The sequence below is a fragment of the Mustela erminea genome, chromosome 16 (assembly GCF_009829155.1).
Source record: "Mustela erminea isolate mMusErm1 chromosome 16, mMusErm1.Pri, whole genome shotgun sequence".
In the NCBI taxonomy this organism is placed as follows: Eukaryota; Metazoa; Chordata; class Mammalia; order Carnivora; family Mustelidae; genus Mustela; species Mustela erminea.
Genome location: NC_045629.1, coordinates 74,385,906 through 74,396,356, shown reverse-complemented (window position 1 = coordinate 74,396,356; position 10,451 = coordinate 74,385,906). Strand labels below are relative to the sequence as shown.

The 10,451-nt window shown below is 47.4% G+C and overlaps 1 pseudogene; it reads right to left on the bottom strand.

Moving 5' to 3' along the window:
• Window positions 1-1,009: 1,009 nt before the first annotated feature.
• On the bottom strand, window positions 1,010-1,464 carry LOC116574712 (annotated as a pseudogene).
• Window positions 1,465-10,451: the final 8,987 nt, after the last annotated feature.

Genomic DNA, 10,451 nt, shown 5'->3' with positions numbered 1-10,451 from the left:
GCAGGAGTTTGTATTTTAAAAAGCCCCTTTGGGTGGTTTTGATGTACCGATAGGTGTGACAAACATTGAGGAAGCATCAAAGCTTATAAGGTTAGGTTTTTACTTTTTTTTTAAAGAGAGAGAGTATGCCCAAGGCCAGGGCACAGGTGGGGTACACAGAAGGAGAGAGAGAGAATCTTAAGTAGGCTCTACTCTCGGTGTGGAGCCTGATGTGAGGCTCGATCTCATAACCCAGAGATCATGCTCTGAGCCGAAACCAAGAGTCAGGAGCTCAACAGACTGAGCCATCCAGGTGCCCCTTTTACTTGTGTGTTTTTGTTTCTGTTTCTGTGTTTTTGGTTTGCATTTTAGAGAAGCCTCGTTGGCCTCTCTGTGGAAGGGGCAAGGACAGGGAGTCAAGAAGAACCCAAGGTCGAGAAGCTGGTTCCAGACCATCGTACAGCACTCCATGGACCAGAAATGCTGAAGCTGGGCCTGTATGATGCCAGCATTCTTCCATTCTTGCAAATATACCTACTGCGTTCATAGCTACTGTTTGTTACTATTTGTTACCTGGACTAGGCTGTGCTGAAAACCCCCTCCACTTCTAAGATTCCCTATCCTATTGACCTTTTTTTTTTTTTAAGAACTTAAATATTTAATCCTTTCTTTACAGGTTACCTGGACCACTTTTTTTTTTTTAAGGTTTTATTTATTTATTTGACAAAGAGATCACAAGTAGCCAGAGAGGCAGGCAGAAAGAGAGGGGGAAGCGGGCTCCCTACCTAGCAGAGAACCTGATGTGGGGCTCGATCCCAGGACACTGAGATCATGACCTGAGCCGAAGGGAGAGGCTTAACCCACTGAGCCACCCAGGTGCCCCCTAGACCACTTTTGATTAAGAAAACTATAGAAAGTTAGTAACTGCCCCAGGCAGGCCACAGCACATGTGAGTTTTCCAGAGTCCTGCTCTGCATGGTGTCTGAGTCACAATCCTGCTCACACTCGCTGGAAACCGTGGTAGCAGAATTTAGTCCACAGTTTGCTTCTCCCTGTATTTCTTTGTAAACTCTTCAGTGTTCTTACAGAACTTTTTATGGTCCTTGGAGTTTTCTTCAGCTAGGTCAGCCTGAAGTGGGTGCTCGGGCTGGGGGTCATTTGTGGAGGGCTATGAGGGACTGGATTACTCGGTCAGCTCGGGTTGCTGGATTCCAGTTCTCAGCACTAACTACCACGGGACAGACCTGCCCCTTTTTATCCATGTTCTGGTGATAGATCTTCGCTTTCAGTGAGATCTTTCGTGGTTTGAATGGGTACTCTGCTGGAAAGTTGATTTCCATTCCAACCTCATACGGAGGGTTGTTAGGAACAAGCCCTTGCCAAGTCACTAAATTACCCTCATCAACCGGAAGTTTTTCATTCCACATTTGCAGATTTCTTCAAGCTCCTTCATCAGCCCCCTGCCGGCCACCATCTTGGATCTGGTGCTGCTGTTTTCCCATTGATTATATAGATGCATTTTATATGTTATTTAATTATTTGAAAGAGAGAGAGAGAGCACAAATGGTGGGGAGGGGCAGAGGGAGAGGGAGAAGTGGACTCCGCGCTGAGCAGGGAGCCTGCTGTGGGGCTCAATCCCAGGACCCCAAGATCATAACCTGAGCCGAAGGCAGACGCTTCCCTGACTGACCCACCCAGGAGCCCCCTATTGATTATACTTAAAGATGCTTTGACTAGTAGGCTGCAGCGGAAAAGAGGGTGTGTGAGTTCTGAGCCTTGGTTGGAGAAGGTCTTGCAAGCTTCCTCTCTTGCTCATCCCAGAACCTCGATGCTAAGTCAACAGACCTAGACTAACCGGCCAGACAAGGTACAACTACACAAAACAGAGATCAGTTATTCTGGCTGACCTGGGAGATGACCACAAGTACGTGAGGGAGCCCAGCTAAGATCAGAGGGAAAGAGCCTGGCCGATTTTAGCCAAATTGCCAATCTACAGAGTTAAGGGCCAAATGGTTTTGGTCAATGTTTAAGCCACTAAAGTTTTGGGGTTCTCCGTTATACAGCAAAGCCTAGCTAATATATTCCCTCTGGTCCTGGGGTCTTTACATATGCTGTTCTCTTTGCTTAAAACACTTCCCTCTTTCTTTGCCTAGTTAATGCTTATTCATTACTGCTCAGAAGAGTTTTCCCTGATCTGGATTAGTTTGAATCCCTCCGTTTTAGGTTCGCATGGCATTTTATACCCCTTTGATAGCACTGCAGTAGTTGCTGTCTTATATTTATCTGTGTGTAGCATTGAATTATCATCGTTCTTTCTCCAAGGCTAGACTATAAGCTCCACAAGTCCAGGAACAGCATCTGTATTGTTCCCCAGCACGTTCTAGCACCTAGTGCAGTTCCCAGCATATAGTAGGTGCTCAGCAAACACTGGTTGAACGAAAGATTATGTTATAGCCCTGGAGGAAACATGCCTTTGGGGGTTCTTTAACATAACCCTCCCACCAGTCCTCTCCTCCCACTCTCAGGGGAATTAACTGCATGAGAATGTGCTTTGCAATTTTTAAAGGACTGTACAATTGTTAGTTCTTAATTGTTAGTGTTATTATTCTGGGATGGCAACAGCTGGCTTTGGGGGAATCCTTTCTTTCTCGTTCCCCTCAAATGGCCCCAGGCAGTTTCCTAGCAGCTATGATTGGGGCTGGATAAGCAACTTACAGGCTGAGAATCTTGCCTAGAGTTAAAAGTTGGATGTGTAAATATCTCCGTTGCTGTGACCTAGCAAATAAGCTCCAGGCTGGTTAATTGCAGAACTTGGTGATAATGATACCAATGCTGAGTTCAATTAAGGACTATTTACAAAACCACCGGGGGAGGATTTTCCACTTTTTCTGAAACAGTAGGCAGGGACTAAAGGGGCCTGCTATTTTACAGTATAAACCAACGGCTTGAATACATCATAAACTCCTTAGATCTGTATCTGCAAACTCCATGACATACTTGGATCCCCAGAGCTCAGTTTGCAAGAGGAGAGCATGAAATTAACAGCTGAATCACTCAAAGACAGATCCTCTGTGTGCAACTTTTCTGAGCCTCAGTTTCTTCATCTGTAAAATGTACAGTATGAACAGTCTGCCCTCATAAGTTTGCTTGGAGATTACATGAGATGATCATTGGAAAGTGCCATTAGAATCAACAGAACTCTATGCCAGTGCCAGGCCTAGAGAAAGCACTCAACACATTTTAGCTACTGGCTCTTATCATTAATACTCTTCCTAATACACATAGTTGCTTCCACGCTGCATAGTGTACCAGCTTCAGAAACCTGCCCTGAAATCCTCCTTGCCCAACTTGGCCTACTCAGGAAGTGAGCAGGTTTTCTCACACAGCGAAAGAAGGGTGCTGTTTCCCAAGCGTACAGGCATTTGTTCATGAGATGTGGGTTAAGTACACACTGTATGCTCCCGCTCTGATAGGTGCGAGCAGTACAGAGGTGAAAAAGAGAGTCCCTGTCCTCTGTTTGCAGGAGAGAGATGAAGTGTACGGCAGTAAAGGCTCCATCAGCATTGATCCCTGGATGTTATGGGAACGCAGATGAGAAGCCACCCCAAAAGGTCAGGAAGGTTTCCCTGTGTTCATGTGGGCCACGTGGGGTTCTCAAGAGGAGTAGTGGGTGAAGTCCTTATTAATGTCCCACAAAACGGAAGAGAACCTTACTTCCTTAAGAGATTGTCGCAATGACCCATTTTTCTGACCCTTTTATCACAAAGCTCCATTATAGCTGGAAACAGAGCTTTTAAAATTAATAACCTAATGATGGAAAGCATTTTCCGTGATGCTTAGCATCTCTGGAGGAAATGCCATTGGATGCTTATCTTATAGGAAGACCCTTTCAAGTTTAGTTTTTACCAAAAGGGTGGGGTTTTTTTGTTTTGTTTTTTGTTGGTTTGTTTGTTTAATAGTGATAACTTTGTGATAACAAAGACCTCTTCGCCTCTCACATTCTTGGGACCTGGGCTCAATCAGCAGCTCTAGGATTGACAATGACTAGATATAGTAGAGTGACCAGGTTTTCAGGGAGAAACACCTCCATGGGCATTAGGAAATTTGGATTCTGTCCCTGACCATGCTGACTAGGTGTGTGTGGCCCTGCTCCGTTACAACGTCTCGGTGAATTGGGGAGTATAAACTGGGAAGGTATGACAGTGTTGCCGACTCTGGGAGGCAATCACTGCTTGCCACAGCCTTCCATCTGCCCTTCTTCCCTGGCTCCTTCTCTTGTTCCTCCAACTGGAAAAGCAACAAAAATTCACCCTGGGCTTTCCCTAAGCTTCATGGTACTATTCCATCTCTCTTTCCTTCATGACTCAATAGCTTGAAAAATAAATTTTAAAATGTCAATGCCTGCTATAGAAATAAAAACCTGACTATTTATTATGGTCAAGCACTTTTATGTGGCTTAATTCATTTCATCCTAATACGTTATGATGTGTGTACTTTCATTATCCCCATTTTGTAGGACACTGAGCCTGGACAATTTAATTTGCAAGGCAAAATCACGGGGCTGGTAGGTGAGTGAGAACTGAACCCCAGGCTCCAAGGGCGCCTGGGTGGTTCAGTCAGGTCAGCATCCAGCTCTTGGTTTCATCTCAGGTCATGATCTCAGGTTCCTGGGATGGAACCCCTGCATCCAGCTCCATGCTCAGTGCGGAGTGCGGAGTCTGCTTGATATTCTCTCTCCCTCTCCCTCTGCTCCTCCCACATATACTCTCTCTCCTATAAATAAATAAATCTTCAAAAAAAAAATAGAAAAGAGAAAGAAAGAAACCCAGGCTACAGACTACAATGCAGGTTCTTCAGCACCTGGCTTTGAGGGGTCATGTGTGCTGAACCCACCTTCCATTCTTTTCTTTCCTGCTCTCCCCACTCCCCAGAATGTTTTCTTCTTTGCACCAAGGATCTCTAGGTGGTCTGACTGACAGTTGTTAGGTTTTGGTGCCCACTGTGTTGGTGCCCACTATCCATTTCCTTTTCCTAAAAGCAGGTGGTTTCCTTTGGAGTTACCTCTTCCCCACTGGCTCTTATCACGTGGGGCTGGAATCAGGAGCCTTGCCTTCTCCTGCCTAAGGGACAGCAGAGTGAGGCAGGCTGGGATCTGAAAAATAAGCAGCAAGGTCAAGGAGGCTGGGAGAGTTCGACTTCTGTTCGGTCCAGCTGAGCGCTCGCCAACAAGTTCAGTAATCGAGATAAAAAAAAAAATTGAATGCAATATTTTATAAAAGGAAAATTAATGCAAACATTCCAGGATGAATAAAATATCACACTTTTAAAGAGAGGGTCACTATGACTGAATTTTCTTTTCACCTTTGGATTCAGGATGGCCTGACACAGCGCGGCGGGACATCATCCCTTTGCGGGGACCCTCCCAGCCTCTCCCCAAGCCCTTCACACCCGCCTCCCCACTCTGTTCCACTAACACCAATGAATACCCATGCGTGTTGGGTACTCTGTCTGCTCCTTGGTTCTCTGCATGGAAGCCCTTTCTCCTTCCACCTTCTTTGCGAGTGAACTCTCCGCCTTTACCTCCTCTGCAGAATATCAGTTTTTTCGTCCATAAAACGGGAATGATAAATAGTTCTTAAGCCATAACCTTGTTGTGGGCATCAAGTGAGCATTACTATCCACATGGCACCTGACGCCAGGTGAACGCTCAGAACTCAAAGTCCACACCAACATCGGGATCATTCCGTGAGAGGGCATTCTGCAGACATGCCCCTCACCACCTGAAGGTCAAGGTTGCTAATAGATGAAAGATTCACACCTAGATCTCCTTCTGGGTTTCTGACCATCCGAATCTCATTGATTGACCCCTCCTCCTCCACTGTTCAGTACATTTTGGTGTCTTATGGGGTTTTTGCTCAAACATCTCTTCTTTCTAGCTACACCCCGCCCCAGGCCATGTCATAGATGCTCACAGTTTCAAGGGTTTCCTCTTGTCTGTGAGACATCTGTGACATCCAGATCTTGAGGTCCAAATGTTCGGTGGATGTCTTACCTGTGTCTACATACCTTTATGAATATTCCCAGTACAAACAACAGCAGAATGAAGGCTAACTAGTTACTCTACACAGAGCCATGCACTTTACATGGAACACTTGATGTCATCCTCTCAAAACCTCCATTTTACAGAGAAAAGGCAAAACAAGAAAAAAAAATCACAACAAAATAGAAGCCGAGGGAAGGGAAGAAAGTTGCCCAAGGTCACAAACCAGGGGAGTGGCAGAACCTAGATCTGGACACTATCAACCTGACTCCACTGTTGAAAGCAGGAGCTTCTGCTCAAGAAGACTGTCCAAAGTTGCATCTTTTAAGCGACATCCTGACATGAGGGAAAGATGATAGAGCAGTTGATCTCAACTACAGAGCATTCTGCAATGTCCGCTGTTATTTCTGTTGTCATAACTGGGGTATTGCTACTGGCATCCAGTGGGGAGAGCCCAGGGATGTTGCTAATCTTCCTGCAAAGCTTGGGAAGCTCCCACAAAAAAAGAATGATCTGGTCCAACGGGCTAACACCAAGGATGAGAAACCCAGCATTTGAGAAGTCGGTAGAAAACAAGACTGCGAGAAGATAGGAAAGGGTGTTAGCAGACTAGGGGCTGCCACCACCCTCCAGCCCACCACCTCCCCCAACTCCAAGCAAAGCTGCAAACTCTTCCCTACGGCCCACGCTGCCTCCCAGCACAAAGCACAAACAGGAACTCATTATCTTCCTCCTCAAACCTTCCTGGCCCATGCTCTCCGTCATGGTTAAACATCCCGCCCTCCTCCCGCGAGGTGAGCACCCCCGTCCCCCTGCCGGTTCTCATCACCGCTCCCCACTCTCCAGTCCACCATCCGTCAGTAAGCTGATGGCTGATGGTTTCTGGCTCCCCAAGTCCATCCTGCTCCTCCTCTCCTTTGCCGTTTGACTAACTTTGGGCCAAAATAGCGCCTCGTGCCATTTCCTTCCCAGTTCAGTGAGGCTGAAGTCACTTGGTATTCCTCCACAGTGGAATGAACTGTTTCCACCCAGAGCATGAATGTCATGAGGGATGAAACTAGGGGGCCTTAAGAGCCCACCGAACTCCTAGTCAAGGAATCTGGGATCAGCTCACCAAGGAACTTGAGTGTGTCCTCGGCCCCTGGCCCTCTGCTCTGGTGGACACGGTGGCTCCCCACGGGTCCAGGCCTCGTCCCGCCGCCCCACCCCCCGCACCCCCGCATCCTTCCCCATCCTCGGCACCTGTTCCACCAGTGCGCCCGCCCTCCCTCTTCACCCTCTCCTACTCTCCTGGGACCTTCCCATCAACCACAGATGCTCACTCGCCCACCAGCCCTTACAGAATCCTCCCCTCCCCTCCCACTAGCTAGACAGCCTTGTTTCTGAAAAGAGTCGTCTACACTTGCTTTCTCCCACTCGCTCCTCATCCCACTGCAATCTGGCCTCCAATCCCTCCACTCCATTGAAACGGCTCTGGCAGAAGTTATCAGTCTTCTGATAGTCAAATGAAATGCACACCTGTTTTCCAGTCCTGATCTGACTGGACTCTGCAGGGGCATTTGAGTGTTGGCCATTCCTAACTTTTGGAAGAAATTTCTTCCCTTACCCTTGGTTTTCCAGCCACTTCCCTTCTAGCTTCCTCCTTCTCAGTCTTCTCGGTGAGCACCTCCTCGTCGTCTGCCTACTGTGCCCCTCTGAGATCAATCCGGATCCCAGGAGCTTCTCAGTCCACACATTCCGCTTGGACGAATTCACCCCCAGCTTCACCCACCAGGAGACGTGGTATGGGACGGTGGTTAAGAGTCAGAACTCTAAAGCTCCTCTGTGCACCGTTTGTCCTTCGGGCCAATTATGGAACACTCCCAGGCCTCAGTTTCCTCAACTGTAACACGGTGCACAGCTTTTCGGTCTCATTGCCTTCCGTGTCTAAACATGCACCATCTCCTCAGACCATGTTGAAACCTGAAGGGTTATATTATGTGCCTATGCTTTTGTTCCATTTTTGCTCAGGCACATAGGGGGTGCCTCTGTGAATAAGTGAATAACTCTGTGAATAAGTAAATGAATGCTGTCCTCCATTGGGTTCCTCCAGAAATAAACCTTAAGATACGGAATTGGGTGCAGCTGGTTTATTTGGGAGATGATTGACCCCAGGGAAAATGAATGAGTGAGAAAGAGAGAGGAAAGAGACAAACGGCACAGAGAGTGAATTAACAGGAGGGTTACTACTGGGGGCAAGTGGACCTGATTCCCCTGGGATGCCCTGAAAGCACGTTAGCACTGTCTATGAACTAGGAAGCGGGCTTTCACCAGACACCGAATCTGTTCAGACCTATCTCAGACTTCCCAGCCTCCCAAACTGTGAGAAATGAATCTGTGTTGTTCTAAGTCACCTTGTCTATATGGTATTCTGTTAGAACAGTCCAAACTGGTTAAGACTCCAACCCTCCCTCCCACTCCCGCTATGCTGATTCAGGAATCTTCTCCATGCTCTCTACAGCCCCAGGACACCCTGGGCATAGCTCTGTGAGAGTCATCCTCTCCTTGATTTCTAAATAGAACTTCCTGGTCTGCCTTTCTTAGAGAGCAAGAATAGTTCATCTCTGCTGATCTAATGCCCAGAAGACGTTTGAGCACATTACAGGCACTTATCGAATGTCTTTTAATGAATTCAAGTTCACCATGCTCCGGGCCCCACTCAGAGTAAGTGGTCAATAAATGTAGGCTCCTTTCCTTTCTCTCCAAGTCAAAGAGTTTGCCATCTGACTTAGGAGAGCACTCCCTAAGCAAGCCTATGATGTGATAAATATGTTCTTGAAATGAACAGAAGTGCTGGGAGACCACGAAGGAGGGAGCAATTAACTGGGACTGTCCCAATGAGACTGTGGTTACGTCATCTGCAGTCTTAATTACTTATAGCTTTAACTTTCCAGCACCATTAATAGAGCTGTCTTCCATTAGCCCAGGCTTTCTCATTTGAGCAACTCTCCACCAAGGTGAAGATACAAGGAACTCAGGGACAGAGTGAACCGGTCACTCTAATCTTGTTTGTCCCTTTCATTCATCTGACATGTCTGCTGAGGGTCTCTTATGGGCCAGCACTCTTCTCGGCACTTACATACCGAGCAAGGAAGGCAAGCAGCAGCCTGCTCTAAGGCAGCGTACCCGCGCAGGGGGAGACACATGATAAATAGGCAGCCAGCAGGATAAATTCAGCCGTGGCAGGGCTCTCAAGCAGCGCAACAGGGCATGAGACGACATGACGTGGGAGAGAGGTAGGGGTGGAAGTACGTGCTAAAGACAAGTAGATCAAATGGCCAGGGAAAGCCCCCTTTGAGGAGCTGACTTCTGAGCTGTGACCTGAGCCCCAAGAACAGCCAAGTGGAGATTCTTCCAGGCAGAGGGAAGAGCAACTGCAAAGGGCCTGGGGCAGGCTCCTGGACTCCTGGTGCCAAGCCCAGAGTTTGTCTCACTGCTTCTGACCACTGAAAAAAGAGTTGCAGAAGAGAGACAAAGTTGGGTCTAAAACTGATATCTGGCCCTGATGTGGAGTAAGAAGGCTGATACCCAATTTTCCATCCCCAGCAGGCTCATTTCAAGCTTCTGTTTTCACTCACTGGGCATGTTGCTCCCTCTTCAATGTCTGACTGGGTTTCAAAGGAATTTGAAAGACTTACAGCAAAGCTACCAAGCTGCCTCCTCCAGGTAGAAACCCCTAAGTGTGGCATGCTTGTGGAAAACCACAGTGAATCATTCCCACTGGCTGCCCAGTCCTGGCCCGACTGGACAGAGATTTACTTTGCTTTTCTCATACCTTGTGAAGCCTCTCCAGACTTTTAAAGATTTTTATTTATTTTTTTGATAGACAGAGATCACAAGTAGGCAGAGAGGCAGGCAGAGAGAGAGGGGGAAGCAGGCTCCCCGCTGAGCAGAGAGCCCGATCATGACCTGAGATCCTAGGACCCTGAGATCATGACCTGAGCTGAAGGCAGAGGCTTAAACCACTGAGCCACCCAGGCGCCCCCAGACTTTTAAAGAAACCCCCACAACATCCTGACTCCTGGCTTAAGAGCAAAATCCCAAGTTCCAAGAGATTTGTTTCAGATTTCACCAGAAGGGGGTCCGCCACAGCCACCAACCTTTTCCTCTGAGGAGAGCAGTTTCTGATATGCTGCAAAGAAAAATAATCACTGGGTGATTAGGAAGAAAATGAAATTCGAAGGCTTTGTAAGCAGGCACAGATACGCACAGCACACACCCCATGAGTTAAAACCTTCCTTTCTCAGATGCCTCTCATGGTAATAAGAACAATCACCGCTATCATTTATTTGAGCACTTACAATGTGTCAGTCCCTGTCTAAACCTTTGGTTTCCATATCAAACGGATAAGGGTAGCATGGCCACTTCATTTCACATTTGAGGAAGGGGAAGC